General features: G+C 43.9%; 1 pseudogene across 1 annotated transcript; it reads right to left on the reverse strand.

Moving 5' to 3' along the window:
* Nucleotides 1–5,822: 5,822 nt before the first annotated feature.
* LOC311591777 (protein SET-like) lies at nt 5,823–8,737 on the reverse strand (annotated as a pseudogene). Its single transcript has 2 exons — nt 8,670–8,737; nt 5,823–7,160 (listed from the first exon to the last, which is right to left on the reverse strand). The product of its transcript is annotated as a protein SET-like (transcript).
* Between the last annotated feature and the right edge of the window lie 14,464 nt (nt 8,738–23,201).

The raw sequence follows: 23,201 nt of genomic DNA on the forward strand, positions 1-23,201 counted from the left end.
CCCCCCACCCTCATTTGACTTTGATTATTCATTCCGTGTTGGGTCATGGAACTCCATACTGTGGCAGAAGACTCTTCATGGTGGTATGCCAGCTTAATTTGCCTCTAATGGTAGGTATAACTGTCCTCAAGAATGCTAGTGGGGATGGTAGAGGGTGGGTCTGTCCACAAAGGGGTTCACAATTGAGAGTGACCAGGGAGACATAGCTGTCTATTCCTTTCAGGTTCCTCTTCAAGTCTGCCTTTGTCTCTTGTCTTAAAAGGCCCTAAGAATGCCTATTGCACTTCCAGGTGCATTTTCCTACATTCCCATCCTCTCCTGTCCCCAAGGCTTTGAGCATCCAGACTGCATAGTTAAGTACCCACACTACATAGATCCGTCAAAGGATCTAAGTATTCCATTAACATATTCATTGCCTCCCAGGGAAGGCTCCAGAGGCACACTACCTCATAGACCTCCCAGAAGACACAACTTCCAACCTCCTTTCAGGGTCTGGGTTAGCTTTACTTTGGGAAGAAGAACACATCCAATGTGTGAACTCAGCCTGGAGGCAGTTGTGTCTAAAGAGAATATCTGAGTGTCCTCAGGGGTGCGTAGGGGTGAAGGAGGTACGGTGGGATGAAACTTTACTATCCCCTATAACTCATAGGCTTAAGTCTTGACTGCCAGCCTATAGGGCCATTGGAAGGTGGAAGCAGTGTTAGGAGAAGGGATGTTGTCCTAGTCAGGGTTACTATTGCTATGATGAAACTCCACGACCAAAGAAGGAAAGTGTTTATTAGGCTTATACTTCTATTATCACTGTTAATCATCAAAGGAAGTCAGGACAGGAAGACATACCTGGAGGCCATGGAGGGAAGGGCAGTGCTTACTGGCTTGTTCCTCCTTGCTTTCTCAGCCTGAGTTCTTATAGAATCCCAGATCATCAGGCCAGAGTGGCACCATCCATAAAGGGCTGGGCCCTCCTCCATCATCAATTACCAATTAAGAAATACTCTATGGGTTTGCCCACAGCCTGACCCTATGGAGGCATTTTTTCAATCAAAATAACTGCAGCATATGTCAACTTGATATAAATCTAGCCAGCACAGATGTAGTGAGAAAGTTAGATCTTGGGGGTAAGTCCTTGAAGGAGTCTGGAGTCCTTTCTCTCTCCTTGCTGGTTCAATAGTGTGACCCACCCTGAGCCACTATATGCTTTCCGCCCCCTATAGCATTTGCTTTGGTTTCCCAGTTCTTAAACAGAATATGATGACAAAAACAACATAAGGGAGAAAGGGTTTATTCTGCTTCACAGTTCTAAGGTACAGTCCCTTGTGGTGTGGAAGTCAAGGCAACAGGAACTTGAAGCAGCCAGTCACATCGCATCCAGTCAGCTCATGGAAGTGCTCAGCCCTGTTTTCCAGTTCATATAGTCCAGGACCCTGGTCAGCAGATGGTGCCACCCACATTTGGCATATCATCTCACCTTAACACATTCAGGAAAACCCCCCACAGGCATGCCCAGAGGCCAGTTTCCTTGGTGAGGAACCATCACAGTGTTCTGTTTAGAGATAGGTCACAGGGCCAAAAGACTATGAACAGAAGCCCGTGAAAACATAAGCCACAATTAACCTCTTCTCTTTCAAATTACTTATTTCATATATATTGTTACAATGAAAGGACATTAACACAGAAAGGGTAGCTGTCAAAAGCCCCTCTCTCCTGATCCCTAAGCAGGAAGAATCCCAAAGAAGAGTCCTTTGAAGCTGAAGGAAGATGAAAGTATGGGAGTGATTTAGGTGCGAGGATGCCAATCAGAGGAATAAGGTGTGCCAATTACTCTGCGCAGAGAAAAGAAAGACGCCACTGGTGAAGAACTGGCAGGAAGCAGAGAGGCCCAGGAGATAGTTACCTCTGAGACATGGATGGAGTTGTGCCATGTCTGGGTAATGCTACCTCATCAGCATACTCCCACAAACTTGCCTGAAGAGTGGCCATTACCAGAAAATGTTTTTGGAGTTCTGTGGGGGTGGGGTGAGTGTGTGAGTGGCAAAGTTTAAGTTTGAAGAAGTGTCTGTACATGAGCAAAAAGGTAGGAAGAAGGATGGTCTAACAGGCTGATCCTGCACTGGGCCATGGAAATTAGCAAAAGGTGAAGGACAATGCTCCATTTTCATTATTGTTATTGCCAAGGTCATTTAAGGTTATAGGACAGCTCACTATTATAACAGGTCCCCAGACCTTAGCATGAGTTGCTCCATGACAGAAGTACCATGCAGGCCATAAAGTTCAGAAAGTAGACAGCAGCACCTGCCAAGATGAAAACAGGGACCTAATCTATCAAAGTTCATAGTTCCAGGAGTCTCAAAATGTACTAACCTTGATTTTTGGTTTTCTGTAGTTCTGCTTCTGGCTAACTGTTCTTGCTAACTGAAGATTGCCAACCCAGGGCATGGATTTTGTGCTTAAAAGGCCACTCTGAGAAATGCTTGGGGCTACACTTCGGTCAGAACACCCAGTGTAGTCACAGACTGCCTAATACAGATTTTGTATTGGCTTAAACACATGTCTGACTTGTCTTCTCTGGTGGATACCCCACATCCCTGCCACTGAGTGATGTGGGAGTGTGTAGAGAACCTGCAGAGGTGGCCTCTGGCAACTACATTTGTCTGTCTGCTGGAAACCTGTCACCAAAAAGCCTTCTCTGGCTTTAATCCAGTATCAGGCAGTTCACAACTCTCTCCAATTCCAGGTCTAGGGCCACTGATGCCCTCTTCTGGCCTTTGCAGTACTTGTGCACAGGTGGAATAGGCACACATAGACATGCACACATACAAAACAAATCTTTTTATCAACTTGAGAGTAAGGGCATGGGAGGAGTTCAAAGGACGGGGACTGGGAAGGGATGGAGGGGAAAGGGCTGGAGGAGGAAGCAATGCATTTCTATTTTGATTAAAAACATTTAAACAGGAGGTTGGAGAGATGGCTCAGCAGTCAAGAGCACTGGCTGCTCTTCCAGAGGTCCTGAGTTCAATTCTCAGCACCCACATGGTGACCCACAACCATCTATAATGTGCGCTGATGCCTCTTCTGGTGTGCAGGCATACATGCACACAGAACACTATGTACATAGTAAATAAATAAATAAATAAATCTTTAAAGAACATTAAAATAAACAAGCAGAATTAACTGCAGGCGGGGATCTATTATCTGAAGGCACCCTGGATACTTGGTAGGATGGATACCCCATAGGTATGAGTAAGATGTGCACCCAGATGTCAGCTTAGTTGGTGGTCTTCACTTGTGGACCCTGGTCTATAAGCATAACTTTTCACCTGCCATCTTGATAGAAACTCCAGAACTCAGATTTTAAATTTGCCAAGTGGGATTTCTGGGCATAGAGCCTGGTGTCATAGTGGAATGGTTCCCTAGGAGACCTAGACACATCTGAAAGATAATAAAGCCTTCTGGGCCAATAAAGAAACAAGAGACAAGCAATTTGATGTTTCGATCTTTATAATAGAGCCTTGTCTTCTGCAACGCGTACCACAGGGCCCTGCTAACTGACCTGGCCCATTCCCAGTCAGCTTCAAGTGCTCATCCAGACTGCAGTGACTCAGCCTCCAGGCCACTTCTTATTAGGCTCAGTCTTCTCAACAGAGATCTGATTCTCCAGGTGTGGGGAGCTTGGCAGGAAGCACCGATGTCAATCTCCATCTCCTCTCCCAACTCTCCCACTCTCACCCCTAGATTTCAGGGTTAAGACGCTTGATCCTGGCTAAACAAGATTCTTATATTCATACTGACTGCCATAGCCATGACCAGAGGAGACCATTTCTAGATAGAAAGGCAAGCCAGAAGAGTAGAAACATGAGGCTGGTGGTGGCCATCTTTCCCTTAGGTAGAACATGGAAGAAGCAATTATGTGAGTCCAGAGAAGAAATGGAGGGAGACAGAGCTGGGATCCAACCATACTTGGAGCTAAGTGCACACAATTACAGGTATAAAAGCCACAAAACCCTTTATGTTCCCTTAGACTAGTTCAGAAATTGAGCTTTTTAAGTTTCCAAGTGACAGAGCCATAACTCTTACACGGAGAAGTTTAAAAATATTAAAGATCAAGTCAGGCGCGATGGCACACACCTGTAATCCCAGCACTCGGGAAGCAGAGGCAGGTGGATCTCTGTGAGTTTGAGGCCAGCCTGGTCTACAAAGAGTCCAGGACAGGCAAGGCTACACATAGAAATCCTGTCTCAAAACAAACAAATAAACAAACAAACCAAAAAAGCAGCACACTAACTGAGGCCCATGGGATTATAAGTCAGTGAGCTGAGACTTGAACCTAGGCAGTCTGGCCTGAGTCTGTGCTGTAGTGACTGAGCCAACAACAACAACCATGAAGCAACACAGTGGTGTACAGTGATGGAGGAGAACAAGCCATAACGTCCCCTCTCTTCCCATCTTTGGTCGTCCCTAGGTACTGTTTTAGCTTTCCAAGATGACAAAGAGGCCTGGTTCCCCTGGAGATTTTGAGTACCACTGTCCTCTAGACCTAGGGCAGAACACTTTGGAAGAAATGTGACAACCCCCCCCCCAGATCCAGCATAAATTCCCACAATTCCCTGGACGTGCCGATCTTTTCCCGAGTCCAGTGAATGATGTTATTTAACCTGTGATGAATCCAACCAAATCCCAGGGTAAATTGCGGTATATGGTATACAATACATTTATCGAGGAAAGCCAGATGTTATGAGAACAAGCACTCCCCCTGCTCAGAGCCTGCCTAAAGTGGAAAGCAGGATGACCTGCCATGCTTCATGGGACAAAGTCACTGGGTTTGCATATCCCATGGATAGCTCCCGAAGATTCTCCCTGAAGCTCCAGTTCTCTCTGCCCTCTGTCTAGTATCCCTAGAATTGCCAAATCCTGAATTTGCACTTAGTTTCTTGATTACCCGCAGAAGCCCTGAAGCAGCTACAGCTGCTGCTGTTTTAGGCCCTGTGCATGTCCCTTGCACTTGCCTGAGCTATGGCTTTTGAAATGAGCAGCGACATGGGGACAACAGTTGCCAGGCACGAGGATGGCAGAGCAAAGAAGTAATTCTGAGACTAGAAGGGCAGCAACAGAGGAAGCCTGGCATGCATGATATGCGTGTCTTCCTGAGGATGCCAACTATTTTAAGAAGACAGTTTTGCCTCCTGCCGTGGGATGGAGAGGGTACCTGTGAAGCACAGTGGCATGACATATGAGAAAAGGCATTCTGGGGAGGTGTGTAGAGAGGCTGCTTCTTAAATGGCGTAACCTAGAGAAGACGAAGCACTTTCCAAAGGCCCCTTTCAGCAATAATGCATGGCAGCAGGTTGCAGGGTCCCAATGAGGTAAGGGTGTAGACACATTTCTGTTTTCTTTCTTTCTTCTCCCTCCTTTTTTTTTTTTTTTTTTTTTGGTTTTGTTTTGTTTTGTTTTTCGAGACAGGGTTTCTTTGTATAGCCTTGGCTGCCCTGGACTTGCTTTGTAGACTAGGATGGCCCAGAACTTAGAGAGATCCACCTGCCTCTGCCTCCCTAAGTGCTGGGATTACAGACGTGCACCACTGAGCCCGGTTCTATTTTCTTTTTTCTTTTTTTTTTCATTTGGAGAGAATTTTATTTAAAAATGTCACCTTAAACTGCAAGGATGTCTGTTCAACATCACAATTAAACATGCCAAAGGAGAAGCCATGTTTTCAAAATGCCCACTTAATCCCCCCTCAGACACCTCAAACCCACCCTTTGCTGACCTTCTATTTACCTCCTTTTTTCTTTTTCTTTTTATTAAACAAGAGAAAATAGACAGATACATGTTGGTAAATGCTAACTGTCTGTATTCACATAGAGACACAGTGTAATCTCTGAGCCCAATATACAGAGAAAGGAAAAAAAGCTAGAATTCTATTCAGTACTACACAGGGGCCTAACACCCTCCAGCAGAGCCAAGAGAACTGAAGGGCTTCTCTTTTTTCCCCACCAAGCACGGTATTGATATTGAATCCACAGTTTTTGAGACACGAAAGGATAAAATGAATTTAGGACAGAAAAATGGAGATCCTTTTCCTGTTATATTTTGCTCAAGGTATTTTCCCCAAATAAGTTGAGAACCATGGTGTTAAGAGAGACCTCGAAACAGGGCAACTGAGCACAAGAGGGGGAGGGAAATGACTGCAACTTGCTCCCAGGGACTGGAGAAAATTAAAAAAATAAAAAGAAAATAAAAAAGAAGGTTGGAATCCATCGGTCTTCTGTGCTAGTCATCCTCGCCTTCATCCTCCTCTCCTTCCTCCCCTTTGTCCTCCTCTCCTTCCTCCCCTTCATCATTATCTTCATCTTCTTCACCTTCATCCTCATCCCCTTCTTCATCAATATCTTCCAACCCTTCTTCCTCTTCGTCATCATCATCATCTTCTGCCTTTCCTTCTTCATCCTCATCCATATCAGGAACCAAATAGTACTGCAAGGGATTTGGCCAAATGTCGTCTTTGATGACCTCTCCTAACTCTTCGGCACCCGCGTCAGAGTGGTCGGTGAACCAAGTGAAGAAGCTCTCTGGCTCTTCGTGCTGCTGCTTCCTGCTGGCCTTATTCTGCGTTTGACTTGAGCACTTTGTCAAATCCTTTCCAGATTTCCATTTGATTTCAGTGGACTTTGAAGATGGGTCACCACTCTCATTCAGATGAAATTCTTTGGAGAGAACTTTATTTTCAAAGTAAGGATTTTCATCAAAATAAAAATCTATTCTGTAACCTGATTTAATGTCTTCAAATTCTGTCACTTCCACTCTGGTCAAATAATGCAGAGCCTCTTCATCCTCCTCCCCAAGCAGTGCGGACATTTGTGGATGGTTGACAAATGTTGTTACCCCAAAATTTGGGACTTTGGCGATCAATTCTGTCCTCTTTTGAAAAAACGGTTGGTGGAGTTTGTTATATTTTTGTTCTACATTCAAAATTTCCTCACTGGCTTGTTCATTAAGTCTGTCTATTTCATTTTGTACTTCATCAATATGTTCAATTGCTTCTTGCTGTTTTTTTTTTTTCTCCTTCCGACAGGACAGGAGAGGCCGATGCGTTCTCCAGCTTCGGGGCAGGAGAGCGTTTGAGTTTCTTGGGCGGAGGCTCGTTCGCGGTTTGCCATTTTGGGGCCCTGGCACGAGGGAGGTGGTCTGAAGCCAGAGGGCAGAGACCCGATGTTCACAGCAGGAAGGAACTCGCAGGACTATTTTCTTTTCTTAATAGAAATCAATACTTTGTTTTCTTCAAGATCTAGATGAAAGTGAGTTCAAACCAAAGAGGAAACCAGGCAGCCAGTTCTCATGAGTTCTCTGCTCATTTGGCTTTGATTTGGGCTAATCGTTCCTCATGTTTGTTTGACCCTCAGACCTGCCATATTGTCAACGTCTCTTAGGAAGATGAAACAAGGCAGACAGCGGAGGAGAGTTGTAGATGGTGAAGGAGAGTTATGGAAGGTGAATTCCACAAGCCCCAAAGGACCAGATTTCTCCACACTTTCAGGTGTTGAGACCTTGTGTCCCCACAACAGCATCTACTGGCTCTTTATGCCCAAAGGCCTAGGCTTGAGACTGCATCTCTCTCTTGGTGCTCAAGCCACCACAGGCTGGCACACATCTCTGTTTGTGTGTACAATAACTCCTTCAGAAGCCAAAGGGAGAGGACACACATCCTCACCCCTGTCAATCCTAATCCAGGCAAGAGATTCCACAGGCCCTGATAACATGAAATTCATTCAACAAATCGTTGCTAAGCCTTCAAAGCAGAGCCACTTGGGTTTAATGTGTATAGTGTATGTGTTTTTACAGAAAACCTTCTTATTTGAAATTAAGAAAAAATAAGAGATGGACTACTGGCACTTACCTTAGTTACTGTTCTATTGCTGTGAAGAGACACTATGACCAAGGCAATTCTTACAAAAGAAAGCATTTAATTGAGGATTTGCTGAGAGTTTTTAACTTGCTTAGCAGTGTGAGAGGGTTACTCTGACCATCCTGGCAGTATGTAGGTAGGCATGGTGCTGGAGCAGTAGCCGAGGACTTTACATCCAGATAAAGACAGAGAGACAAAGACAGAGACTGAGCCTAATGTTCAAACCTCAAAGCCCACTTCAGTGACATGTTTCCTCAAACAGGTCCACACCCCTTAATCCTTCCCAAACACTTTACGAACTGGCAACTAAGTATGCAAACATATGATCCTTTGGGGGCCATTATCATTCAAACCCCCACAGTGCATGTTTGCCAAGGCTTGAGGGACATTAACTTTGATTAGAGAACTCTTGAGAGCCCTAGGTAGCAACTGGGTAAACAAAAGATTCATGGTTAAATGAAACTCCTGAGCAAAGGCTTCACATACAGGGTGACTCTTGCCTCTGCAGAGAATTCTGCTGGTGATGGTCCTACTGTGAAGAACTAAAATAGTCACATCAAATTAAAAACTGTCAGGGGGCATAGGAGGCCTGCCTGTTCCTTGATGCCTAGAAAGTGCATAGAGCTGCAGAGGGGGTGTTCTTGGCTTGACTTGACCTTCTTCATTACTGGTGTGTGTGTGTGTGTGTGTGTGTGTGTGTGTGTGTGTGTGTGTGTGTGTGTGTGTAGGGATGTCCATGCCAAGGTGAGTGTTTGGAAGTCACAGAACTTACGGAATGTCTATTCTGATTGAATTGAGGTTGTCAGGCTCGGGGACAAGTGCCTTTACCTTCTGAGTCATCTTCCTTGTCCTAGGGTATCCTTTTTAAAAATAAGTTTTGAGATAAAATTCAAGTAGTTGTTATCTGTCTGTTCAAGTGTTCAATTCAGTTTTTTGGTTTTAGCATGTTCAGTTGACTACTAAGTTTAGAATGTTTTCATCACCTCCCTACCCCCAAACCTATTCATAAGCATTTTTTATTTTTCCTTAATCTCCAGTGGCTATTATTAATTTGCCTTTGTGGATTTTCATTTCTGACATATTTGTGGACATAGTGTCTGGTTTCTTACACTTAATGTATTTTAAAGGTTCAGTATGTATCAACACTTCATTTGTACAGCCCGAATTTCATTGTATATATATTCATTTTGCTTACCCATTTCTCAAGTGATGGACATTTGGGTTGCTTTCAGACACATCCACATGGCTTGGCACAATTGCAATGGAATCAGTCTAGATGTCCATGAACAGATGGGCAGATCCCGGTATTGTTGCAAACACATACAGTGTTAACTGTACTCCGTCATAAAGAAAAATGGAATTTGCATGAAAGTGGACAGAACTGACAACCATTATTTTAAGTAGGTTAGGCCAGGCTCAGAAAGAGAAATTGGGGGGAAGGGGGAAAGGGGAAAGGGGGTAAAGGCAATGAAGTAGAAAGGGTGGGTAAGGATGGTGAAGGGGCTAATGGCTTGGAGAGGGGCCTGGGAGCTGAGGAGTGTGCACAGGGATGGACCAAATGCAACCCGTACAGCAAACTCCATATGGAAACCTACTACTTCCTGAGCTAAAGATGGAAGGGACTCTTATGTGTTCTCAGTTCTGTGTGCATGTATCTCTCCAGATTAGCTCTCCAGATCTCATAGTGACTACACTTTGGATGGTCTGAGGAATTGCAAACTGCTTGTCCCAAAGCAGCAGCACCGTTTTCCCATCCCAGAAAGGGGACACGGACGCTCACATTCCAACCTCTTACAAAAGTTCTGCGATGGTCTTTTTCTGCTGTTCCAGTGGATATAAAGCTGAACTGTGCAGTTTTAATTTGCAGTCCTCAGTGGTTAATAGCGTTGAACATGTTTTATGTGCTTATTTGACATTTATGTATCTGAGGGGGACAACCAGCTTTGACCATTTTTAGTGGCATTGTGTTTTTGTGAGCAAGTTGAAATTCAGATGCTTGATCCAATTTCCTCGTGAGACCTACGACCACTACATTTTGACTCCATTTTGTGAGTTATCTTTTTACTAATTACAGCTTCATTTTGTGCACAAAAGTTTTTAATTTTAATGAAATTCAATTTGTTCATTGGCAAAAGGCTTTCCCCCCCAGTGTAGTATTTAAGAAACCACTGACTAACCTAGTCAGAGGGTTTAAGCTCTCTCTTCTGAGAGTTCTACAGTTCTGCTTTGACCCACTGAGTTATTTTTTTAAGACCTCACTGTGTATGGGTCTTAATTTCATTCTTTTGCATGATGATAACCAGTGGTCCTGATCCCATTGTAGAAAATACCATTTTTCTCCACACTGAGTGGTTTTCAGCACACTTGATGGGTGGGTGATACCTTATAAGTGCAACTGCCTGTTTTACTACAGAAACACATTTTACAATTCATGACATCTTGGATTTGATAAAAACAGAACATCTGCATTCTGTTTTAGAAATTAAAAACCTATTTCCCTCAATAACAGTTATAACTCTTGATATCAATTTGAATAGAAAAAATTCTATCACAAATGCAAGTATTATCTTATGATAGACATGCTAGATTAAGTCTTAAAGGCTTACACATCATCCTTTTGCTATTGAAAAGAAATTAAGACTACCACAAAAGTAATAACACAATTATAATGATCATGAAAAAAATCCATTAATTCTACAAGCCAGGTTAAATTCTCCTACAAGTTAGATTTATTTGACAGTGAGAAGCTGTCACAAGAAATAGTAATATAAGCACCAATGGAGTGTCTTTAAAAAAAATATTCAGGGATTTCAGAACACAGATGTAAGTATGTGGTGTGCAGAGCATAAGACAACAATAAATGTCTGTTTGGGATTCATGTGGCAGTTCAAGAGATGTACAAATACCTATTATGTCCTATAGTTCTGTATATGACATATGCCCCCAAATACAGGAAGCACCCCACCTTCAGAATCTGTGACACCATAAACTCAGCTTCATCGGATGTCCTGATTTGTGTAACAATTATTTTGAAGATTTTTTTCCTGTAAAATGGCTTGTATTTTCACAGGTACAACAGTGAAGAAATAAAATTTTCAATTTGACATGGAATATAAAAGAACAGATTTTACAAAGATAGCCATAAAATTTGACTGCTTATAATACTGTCCACAGTAAATATGACTAGCCCTCTAACTCCTAGATTATTCAATACCGAGAAGCAATATGTGATTTCATCATAAAAGACAGAACAGCCTTTCCAGCATGTCTATTTCTGTTCAGAAAGTTGAGCAGAACTGGAAAATATATTTGTTTCCCTCTACTGCCCACTAGGGAGTCAGGAGGGCATGCATTTGTTGAGGACACATTACAGAACTGGTTTTATTTATTTATTTATTGTTCACTGCTTCAGTAATGCTTAGCTTCTTTTACAAATATTCTGAAGTTATTTCATTGGTTGTAACATGACTGGAGTTTTGTCCCATGTTCACTACCATAGGAGCTTTAGACCTTTAGTCCAAAAGAGGGAGAACTATGGGACCATGAGATTGACAGCCAAGTGAACGGGACCACATCTGCCTTGAAATCAAAACCCTGGGCCTGTCTATCTGAATTTCCACTGTTAGAGGCAAGACTGCATGAAGGCAGCACCAAGAATAGCATGACTGTCCACCTCTAGTGCATATCCAGACAGCAGAACAGCTCTGAGGAGGAAAAGAAGTTGGGTGAAATCGTAGAGCAACCTTTAGTGCATGTAAGTAGAAAATGTGGTTTCTAAGCTCTTCAAAGTGTTCAAATATCAATACGGAGGCTCCTAACTACAGAGACTGGTAAGCAAAAATGAGAGGCATTGATATTTTATGAAGAGCTCTCAACTCTCCTAATACAGTATTTGTAATAACTTAAAAACAATTTCCCTCCTAGTACTGGAAGGCAAATTCTACTACAATCACATTGATGCCAGCCCCGGCACATTTCTGCACCTACGTTAATTAGTCTCCTTAGTAGAGGGAGACTCATGTTTTCCAATGGCTTTCTCCTTTCTCTATACCCTAATCCCCAAAGTCTATAACCAGTTACATCACGTGGCTTCCCTGAGGCACAAAGGTACCAAACTCTATAATTAACCATGAGGAATGATATAAATATGTTCTCTATTTATATTAAAAGATTTTAATTCTTTTGGGCCACAGAAGTATGGAGGGGGGCCAGAAAGCTTAATACTTACTCTGCAGTGTGAACTGTAGCTCTTTTTGAAAAAAAAAAAATCCAAAAAAAAAATCAGAGAAACGTTGACAGCCACAGTCTACGTAACCCAGCAACACTGTTTAATAATAATAATAATAATAATAATAATAATAATAATAATAATAATAATAACAACAACAATAATTTTAAAACACTAGAAAAATAATCAGAGCTATACCCCATTCACTCTGAATTTTTTTCAGAAGAAAATGACACAAGCAACTGAAAAACAAATATCACTTATGGAGGCATGACATGAGGTCTTGACTTCTGGTCATGCTGAGATGGGGATGGGCAGTTGGTGATGTACTTATGTCCAGGTGGGGGTCGGTTAGCATGCATCCTTTAAAGTGATGACAAGTCAAACCTGAGAACAGACTGACCTTGGAGAAATTTCCTTTCTCAACTGTGTCCTTTTACCTGGATGAACCTGAGTCCTTTACTCTCAAAAATGAAATTGCTTCCTAACTTGAAAAGCTTTCTTCAGTAGAAAGTGACTTATCAGAAGTTGTGCAAGTCAGCATGACTTCCTTTGCAGTGTGACACCTCTGCTATCCCTCTGGCAGGGTGGGAGGGGACCCTCACCTGGAAACCAAAGGAAAAGATCAAGGCGGCACAACTGCCACTGAAGAGCCTTCAGCTTATTGCCCGAGTTGAGTTTATGGTGTCAGGGACTCTGAAGGTGGGGTGCCTCCTGTATTTGGGGGCATATGTCATATGCAGAACTATAGGACTGGCACAAAGCAGTCCTGGTATCAGAGTGAACTTCACTGAAAAAAAAAAGCTTTTTTTTTTTTTGGATAGGTGAAATTCAACTTTATCTTATTAGATTAAGCCTAAGACAGCAAGATTTCTCAAAGTGTCTTTCTCCATATGACAAGAGGCTGCGAATACATTCTCTAACCTTTCTCTGAAAACCAGCGCTGGGCGCTCTGGCTGCCTCAGATGACATCCAACAGGATTCTCTAGAAAGTACTTCCCTCCTCCCTCCCTCCTTCCTTCCCTCACTCCCTCCCTTCCTTTTTTGTCTGTAGGTGATCTATGTAGAGCAGTAAGAAGACTGCTGTTGGATTTTCACATCATAAATATAATTAAAACAAAACAAAAAAATCCATCTTCCTACACAATGGTCTCCATGGGGAAACAGCTATTTTTAAAATAACAGGAAAGCTCAGCATAGTCAAATTAAGCAGCAGCATTAAACAGTAATTAATATTATCATTTTGCTCTTAAGAAAAAGTACTCAGATAGGTTTAATTTGCTGAAAATAGGCAAACTGTCTGCTAACAGGCAAAATATGGAGAAACCAATTCAAATATGGATGTATCAGGATCATATAATATATGCCTGACACAGGTGCGACACAGCTCTGCAGGCTGGGCACTAAGACATCTGTTGAATACATTTCTTCTACATGTATAAAAAGGATGTAAATCTTGCCCAAGTTTACAAAGGAAAAATAAATCTTGCTTAAAACGTTAAAGTTAAAATAAAAACATGGCAGTTGAAATCCAGTTATTACACAGGTATTAAAGTTTATTCAGGCAGACCTCAATGCTGCTGCTGCTGCTCCGAGCATGCAAAACACAGTTGTATCTGTGGGCTCCTGCCTAGTTTCATTATCAGCCCCGTTTCCCCCAGCCCAGTATGCCTTTCCCTTAACAAACAGCGTTATGAAAGTAGAATCTACAGTTAATAGCAAAATCTTCACAGTAACATGTTAATAATGTATAGATGGCTGTCCAGGGTGTCAGTCCACTGGACCTTGGAAAGTCAATGTGATGCAGTTCTGTTCGCCAACTGTGGGCCCTTGTCTGCAGGCGGAGGAGACACTCTCTCCCAGTAAACTGTGTTCCGACATAGGTGAGCGGACCCCTGCCAACAACAACCCAACAGACCCAAATGTGTTTTAAAAAAAAAGATAGTTCCTTGCAGATCCTAACCTGCACAGGAGGTGTCAAAAGCTGGCTCTTTGAAGAAATACATATCAAAAGTACCCAGGAGACACAAGCCCCAGGAAGTGTCCTGGGAGTGTCTCCTGCTATCCTCCATCCCTCCCATATAGAACTGTCCTTGTCCTTTCTTTAAGCTTAATGAATTAAAATCTAGTTGTTTGACTCTTTTGTCTTTATTTTTATTAAAGTGTAGTCTGGCCTTTTACAAGCCAGAGGCCCCCTTTCCCCCCTGGAAGGGACGCAGATTTTTCTTGCCTCAACCTGGCTGAATGCAACTGCCCTGCGTTCCTCCCTGCCAAAAAGGCCTTCTTCAAGGACTGGTTCTCAAAATGGAGCCTTCTTCAGGTAGCCTCCAGAAGGCTGAAGAAAACTCTGGGGCCAGATTCTGAGCCCAGCCTCCGGGAGAAAGGAACCCACAGCCAACCAGCCGCGTGGTGCAGAACGGACCGGCGGCTTGAAATGCGTGGGTTCCGTGGGTCAGTGGAATCTGAAACCAGTACTTTGCAGACTTCTCTGAACACACGTGTCAGCAGGGGGAGAAAGCGTGAGTTGGGGGGGTCCTGCGTCAACATAAAAATCCTGCCTCACAGCCCAGACAGAGAGGGCTATAGGGTCCCACAGTCCTGCACATGGGGCACTCCCTCTCATTGACCTCTGTGTCGTTCCGATGGCCCCAGTTATGGTAGCCATGCATATGGCCGCAACTCAGGTATGCCCAGGGCGGCTTCTCCTCCACCCCCTCCTTCTGGTTGATCTAGGGAAGGCCAGGGCGTTGAGGCTCATGGGGCACTGGGGTTGGGTTGCATTCCTGCCGTGCTTCTGACTCGGAGTGTGAAAAGGGCCATCTGTAGTTCTCCAAAGAAGAGTGGCCCCACACAGGTCAATGGGGGAGCTGTCTTACAGGACACTGATCTCAGTTTTCACCTACAACAGGTTCAACAGATACACCTTTAAAAGCAAAATCTTCAGACTGTGGGGGCAAAGGCACCTCAACACCCTTTCCTCTGTAAGGGGAAAAACAGAAGACACAGGAAGGTAACATATGCAACTAAAAAGTACATGGGAATTGCCCTCCCCAGCCTCAGGACACATAAACGTTCAGGGTGAAACACTCAGAGCCTTTTAGGTTCGATTAATGCAGCAGTTACTTTAAGAGTCCCACAAACATTACACTTTTATCTTTAACTTTTTATGTGGAGAACACACCCATAGACCTTATACGGGATGAGTGCTGTCTTGCCTTTGAAGACCCACACTCTTCTAGCAGAGCGTCCAACACACTGCAGGTGACCCTTAGCTATGCACACCTTGATCTGTCTTTCACCCATGTTTTTCCTAAGGTCAGGGGCAGAAGTCTTCATGGAAAGCCTTTTGTTTTCAGAGGGCATCTGTCTGTGCCAAGCACCCCGTGCCTGCACAGGTCATTTACAGCTGACAAGCAGCAGGGTCAGGCACTGTCAGCAGGAAGCAGCCCACTGCGAATACTAGATGCATACTAAACCCTGAAGGGATCAAGGCTAAGGAGTCAGAACCGCAGTCTGCAGCAGTGGGAGGCAGGCATGCCTGGAACCGGGGGAGGCCACTGTCGCACAATGGCTGACACTACAGTCTGAGGCTTTTGGCCTGTTAAGGACCTGGCTCTGTCCTTTATAGCTGTGTGACCTTGGGGGTGGTTATTGGAGCATACTGCCATACTCTCCCCTTCTTTAGAATGTAGAAGGCGGCCCTGAGGGTTAAACAGATTACAGCAAGCTGAATTCTTGGAAGCGAGGTCTGGCATGTGTGGGTTCCTTTCCCCTAGAGGCTGGGCTGAGAATCTGGTCACAGAGTTTTCTTCAGCCTTCTGGAGGCTAGTTGAAGAAGGCTCTGTCCTGAGAACCTACCATGAAGGCCAGGGAGGGAGCAAGGTGCAGCCACACTCAGCAGGGGTTGAGACAATAAAAATCTGCATCCCTTTCAGAGGGGGAAGGGAGCCTCTGGCTTGTGAAAGGACAGACCGCACTTGATTAAAATAAAAATAGTCAAGAGTCAAAGAACTAGGTTTTATTTCACTAATCTTAATGATAAAAAAAGACAAAAAGAGAGAGCTGGGGGAGGGAGAGAATGGGGAGTGTGCTGCTAAACCTTCCAGCCTCTGGGTTTTTAAACTAAGAGTACTTGACTAGCAGGAGACACTCCCAGGACACTCACCCCCACCCTCCCACCCCACCCCCCACCCCGGGCTTGTCTCCAAGGTACCTTTGATATGTTTTTCTTCAAAGAGCCAGCTTTTGACACCTTTTGTGTGGGTTAGGGTCTGCAAGGAACTATCTTTTTAACACATTTGGGGCTGATGGGTTGTTATCAGCAGGGCGGTTGCTCACCTATAGCTTAACTGGAGGAAGAGGCTCCTTTGCCTGCAGACAAAGGCCCACAGGCATGCAGTAAACATCATTGATGCTAATACTCTGATGAAGATAGGTCAGGATGGGTTCTGCAAGAATTTTTGCCAAGAGCCACCCTGTTAAGGGAGCTCACTAGGCATGTGGGCTGGGTAGGAGGTAATCTGGTGTCTGCAAGGTCTTGTACCATGATGCCCCTCCCCCCCAAATGGCTTTCAGCCTCTGACATGCTGTCAGGAGCTATTGGCTTGGAGAAGTCCAGTAGGCATGAGAGATCTCTGGAGGTGATCTGATATTTGCAAGGTCTGTATCATGATGTACCCCAGAATTGCTTCCAACCTCTGACTACCATGTCAATTGTGCTTTGCTGCATCTCTCTAAAATCTAGCATTAGAGCCAGGCATGGTGGCACATGCCTTTAATCCCAGCACCTACAGAGGCAGAGGCAGGTGGATCACTGTGAGTCTAAGGTCAGCTTGGTCTACAAAGTGACTCCAGGACAGCCAGGACTACATTCATGGCCAGCCTGGTCTACAAAGCGAGTCCAGGATAGCCCAAGATTACACAGAGAAACTCTATCTCAAAAACCAAAAGTAAAAACATCTGGTATTGGTGTAAACTGTTATTTTCTGGGTACTGACCAGCTCAGATTGAGCAAACTTCCTACAGGATCTTGTTGAAGATGTACTGTTTGTTGTTTAGATGAATTAATCCCTGATTATGGAATTCCTGATTTGATTCAAATAGTTTTAAAAGTCAAAGTTAGTTTATGCCTGTAATAAATACCTTTGTGGACCTCCAGATGCCTCACTAAGGATAGCCTTGTAGTAGATTTGTGGCTTCAGATAAGCCTCCACTGCAGATGGCACCATGAATCCTGGTATTTCACCATAAATATAGGCAAGTTTATTTAAACTTTGCATGAACCTAAATGGAATGAAGCTACCTTGATATGTCTGAATTTACTCTGTTTCTTAGAATGAAAGACAGATAAAATTATTGTCTTGAGCTCATAATGAACTAAGAGATAGCTAGATAATGTATAATTAGGTCCGTCCTAATTGATAAGTGGTATACTTTTGTAAGTTTCAAACCCTATTAACCTTAGACTCTGCCAACGTTCATCATTCTGAACTTACTATGAGCTTATGTAATGGATACATAGATAAGAAAGGCTTAGCTTTAAAACATGTAACCAGTTTTATTTTAGAATTCATCTGTTTTGTGATTAATTTTAGTCTGTTGACTATGAGGTAATTCTCTTTTCTCAGAAGTATAAGTATGGTCATCAACAATAAATAGGGCTGAAATTGGGAAGCTTAACTTCAGTCGAAGTCGAGATGCCCAAATTCATCCACCCTTTCTCTTAAATGTATGTGTGTGAGTGGTTTATTCTCTCTCTCTCTCTCTCTCTCTCTCTCTCTCTCTCTCTCTCTCTCTCTCTCTTCTCTCTCTCTCCCTCTCTCTCTCATTTCTTACTTCCCTGTAGATTTGCAAATGAGCTAGCAGACTCATTTTTATCAGCCTAAGTTTACACCATCTTATTGGAGATCTCCGCAAAGAGGCCTGCCTGCAGATCAAAGAACCTCCTTTTATGACCCCTGTGCAGTTTCTGGCTAGAAGCTGCTTTTACAGCCTCATCCATAGGAAATTTGTGGTCAGTTTAAATTCTCCTCCTTGGCCGCAGTATAGCCAGTCCCTAGAGAAGAAACCTTGGGCTCTTTTTCCCCTTCCCTTCTTTCTCTTTCAATTGGTTGCCTGAGCCATCAGCTCTGGCCACCCAAGAGATGAAGCAAACAAGACAGACATCCGCATGCAGCCCCAAAGACCCTACCCTGGACCTCTTCAGAGCAGCAGCCAAACATTAACAGACTTTTCCTGAATGGAGATTTGGAAATGACATCAGGATCCAGGAGGAGGGTGATAAGAGCAGCACACCAGAGAGGTGTGATTACCCTAAGCATGGAGTGGACAAGGAACTCACATGGCCTTGGGAACTGAACAGGCTAGGGAACTGTAGGTGACAACATAGCACCAGGCACCAGGCCTGGGCTGGACAGCTGGGTGGAGAGGTCTGGGTGCCGAAAGAGAGTCAATGTGCCTTTCCTTAGCTCCCATCTAGCAGTAGTAGACAAGAGAGTCCCTAGGAAGGCCTTGTCTTGTGGTTATCCTGTTGTCTCCATGTCAACAGGTAAATCAGTTGATCTGGGTCAATCTTGTGTAAAAGTCTTGGATCATCAGAATCATTCTTGTTAGGAAATTGTTTTCACAATACCTTTCCAATTTACAATTTCTTAAAAAGTATTCAAATAAAACAGAGTTTGCCTGACCTTTCACAGAAAATGTTTTTCATGTGTATTTATTGGAGACACTAAGAAAAGGCTATTTTCTGTAAGGTGAAGGGGCCTTGCTTGTCCCTGAAAGGTGTGAAATAGAAATAATGAAAATGACACCCTAGAAGTAGGCCTCAGGTGTAGGACAGCAAACTGTCCACCAGGCCCCGCTTCCTTTCTCCATCCCAGAAACATCTCGTTGCCACTTTCATCTGAGCCCATAGACCACACGCCCTCACTGCTGTGTGTTTTGCCTATGGCTGCTTCGAGAACTGCCTCCCTTTCTATGACCCAGAGCTTCTCTCCTAGCTTCTATGCAACAAAGGAGGAGGGAAAGGTGAATAGTTCTTTTAGGGCTTGTGCCGCACTTATGGTGTGATCAGACCTCAGACTGCCACTTGGCAGTGACACTTCTGAGATGTCAGCCTGTCATAACAGGTCTGGCCTCAAGTAAAATATTCTTTTTCTTTTTTAAAAGATTTATTTATTGTATATGAATGCTTTATCTGCAGAAGAGGGTATCAGATCACATTATAGATGGTTGTGAGCCACCATGTGGTTGCTGGGAATTGAACTCAGGACCTCTGGAAGAGCAGGTGGTGCTCTTAACCACTGAGCCATCTCTCCAGCCCAAGGAAAATATTCGTTTTCCTCTGGTGAACAATACTGAGAATGCTACTAATTGCTAACCATGAACCTAAGGGAGGGTTCATGGCAAGTTGAGTATTTCTTAATTTTAGAAAATCTAGACTTTTGTTTAATTTAAAAATTTCACTCACTGTTTGATACTGCCCAGGATTTTTTCTGGATTAGTAAAGTGTTATGGGGGAAAGATGAATTCTGCAATGATAGTGTAATAAATGACTGTTCTCCTGGAGTGGCCCACCCTGAGGATAGACAGCCACACTTTCCAACTCTCCAGAGCCTGTAGCATTGCTTCTGGACCAGGGAACTGCACACCTGCCTTGCACCAAGGCTCTGAGCTTCAGCAGGGGAGAGTGACAGTTGCCACAAAGTGTCTGTGCTTTGGTCTGTTTTCCAGAATGGAAGCCACTGACTCACTAACTTTCCCCTCTCCTATGCCAACCTGGTCTCTCGCAAGATAATCACATCTCCACAGACAGATATCTCTCACCATATTCAGGGCTGTGACTCCTCTGTAAAACCACCCTGGGAGTGCATCACCAGGACACCATTGGTGGTGAGTCTGTCCATGTGCCATCCATGTTCTTCCACTATGCTGCATTTTTCTGGAGAACAATACCACAGACCAGAAAAAGCCTGCTAAAGTGATACTTGAGAAGCAAAACTCCGGAGTATCCTTAAAATACATGGGAAGCCAGTCAGGCCTGGTGGCACACTCTTTTAATACCAGCACTTGGGAGGCAGAGGCAGGCAGATATCTGTGAGTTTGAGACCAGCCCCATCTACACAGTGAGTTCTAGGCCAGCCTGGTGTAGAAAGTGAGTCCAGGACAGCCAAGGCTACACAGAGAGACCCTGTCTTGAAAAAAGAAATACACAGAAAAGGTGGAAAAGAGCAGAGATGTCATTTTCTACTTAAAGCTGGAAAGTGGAGGATAAATGTGCTGCTCTGACAATGGGACAGAAGCTAAGCTGTCAGAAGCTGAACAGTTCATCTCTGACCACCCACTGTATGTTCTCCTCAGGAGCTTAGCTAGGGCTGGCACCTGATCTCCTCACTCAGGGACCCCTTCCCCTGTGTCAAATCTGGAATCTAAGCCTTCAGTTCTTTCTTGAGTGTCACTTCCACCTGCTCTTACGCAGGTACCTGAAAAAATAGTCTAAAGAAGTACTTTTTATCAAACATACAAAATTTTAAAAATTAAGCCAACAATTGGGGGGCGAGTGTGTTTCCATGCAAACTGCTGTGTCTATCCTTGAGGCGATGGCAGCAGTGATAGGACAGACACCCTCTCATCCTCGTACATGCACTGCTTTGAAGCCCCTCCCCTTTCCCCTTCTGGCCCTGTGGCACTGCAGGGAGGATCAGAGTCCTGCTTCATGTAAACCCATCAGAGCAGCCCCAGGCTTGGAGGCCTTGTGACCGCTGTGAGGTGGCTATGCCCAAGTACACAGCCACTTCTTTCTCAGGGAGCTGCCCCACACAAGCAGATGCTGGGAAACGCAGGAGCAGGTGGCAGACTCAGGAACAGACCTCCTCCTCTTCCCAACCCTCAGGTGGCCACTGCACCAGGGGAGGAGTGGGCAAGACAGAGAGAATCAGGTCCAAGATGTTGCAGGACCACTGCATCACCAGGGCTGAACTGGCTTTCCTCAGTACTTCCTGTCATATTTTCCTTTAGGTCACAATAGACAGTTTTCTCTCCACAACGATGTTCAGATTCAAGAGGTATTTGTATTAAGATAGGTTAGCTACTAAAGCTTTCAGGGTTAGTTTATCAAGTACCCCTTGAAGGCAGGGCTTTCTGTTTTCTGTTATCACATAAAGCAGGGGATACAGCAAACGCTCACCTTTCAGTGAACAGCTAACAATTTCCTTTGTACACTAAAGATCTGAATTTAGCCACTTATTTTTCCCTTTGAAATAAACCTCCCAATTTCACCATAAATGTATGTGTGCATGTGTATGTATATGTATATATATATATATATATATATATATATATATATATATATATATAATGTTAGCATATACTTTTTAATTAATACAACAAATACAACAACAACAGCTGAGTAATCTACAGAGTGTTTTCTTTTTATTGAGGCAGGGTCTCTCTGCAGTACGACTGGCCTTGAACTTATAACCCTCCTGCTTCTCTCTCCTGAGTGCTGCATACACGTGGCCAGGTTTTTAACACTGCCTTGGGCTGTTCTTAAAACTAAAACATCGGGGAGTTCCAAGATGACAGCGAGCAGCGTGCACCTTGCTTAGACGCCAGAGAAACCAAGGCAGAAAATTGGACTTATTTCATAAGCAGGAACACCAAGTTCCCCACCCAACTACAGGGGGAGAAACCATAGTGCACCAGGAACAAACTAGGGACAACCTTGTGCAACCCCAAACACAGGGGAAAAGCGCAGACCCCCCCGAGGAGCAGAGCATCCGCAGCGACAGCAGCAGCAGCAGCAGCCCACAGCTAAAGCAGAGCGACAGGATAGCAGTGGTGGCTGTGGCGCCAACAACACTAGCAGAGCTTGCTGAGGTAGGCCTCGAGGGACAAAACACTCGCAGTGGTGATTGGCGGGGCGGGGATTAATGAGCTCAGCAGCGGGAAGTGGCAAGAAACAGGGGCTGCAAGGGACTGTGTGCAGTGACCGTGGGTGACAGAGAATGGACCAGTGCCTTGTTTCAGTGGAGAGTGGCAACCAGCAGGGAGAAAGGGGAGGTCAGACTGCTGAATGGATCAGTGCTCCAAAGTGGAGTAGCCTGTTTATAGAGCAAAAGATTAACAAAACAAAAGTCACACAGCATCTGACATCTAAATCACAGATTCATTGTGTGGTGAATCCCTTAGAGGAGACAAACAGCCAGAGGAGCCCTATAAAACCACAGAATCTAGGTGGTAGAGCTCAAACAAATAAAGACACAGAAGGCAGAGTCTGAGAACCCAGTATAGAAAACAGCTCCTTATCAAAGGTACTCACCCCCAAGACCACCAGCTTGGAAAGCCCAAGCCTCCTAAGCAGATGCCTAAAGGAAAGAATAAGAGGTCTAATAACAGAAATCAAGACATTTTGGCTCCACCAGAAAGCCCAGAAACCAACAGATATCCTACTATGGCAGAGTCATAGGAAGATGACCTCAAAACCATGCTTATACAGCTTTTTTGAGAACTATAAAGAGGAAATGAATAGAGCCTTCCAGGAATTGCAGGATAGCACAAACAAGTGAATAGAAGCCATCTGGGAAAAACAAGATACCACAAGCATACAGGTGAAGGATTTAAATAAAACAATTCAAGACACGAAAACAGAGTCAGACAATATTAAAATATCACAAATCGAGAAAAAAAGTGAAATGGAACAATTAAAAAAGGAAGCAGGAATCCAACAGACAAGTATAACTAACAGAATCCAACACATGGAAGAGAGAATCTCAGGTGCTGAAGATACAATAGAAGTAATGGATACTTCTCTCAAAGAAAACCTTAAAACAGAAAAATTAGGGACACAAAGCATCCAAGAAATTAAAGACACCATGAGAAGGCGTAACCTCAGAATTATAGGAGTTCATGAAAAGGAAGATGCAAAGTTCCAAGGTTCAGGGAATGTTTTAAAGAAAATTTTACATGAAAACTTCCCCAATCTACAGAAGGAGATACCCTTGAACATACAAGAGGCCTACAGAACACCAAATACACTAGACCAGAAAAGAAATTCATCCCGGCACATAATAATCAAAA

The sequence above is a fragment of the Acomys minous genome (assembly GCF_964271855.1).
Source record: "Acomys minous genome assembly, contig: scaffold_45, whole genome shotgun sequence".
NCBI lineage: Eukaryota > Metazoa > Chordata > Mammalia > Rodentia > Muridae > Acomys > Acomys minous.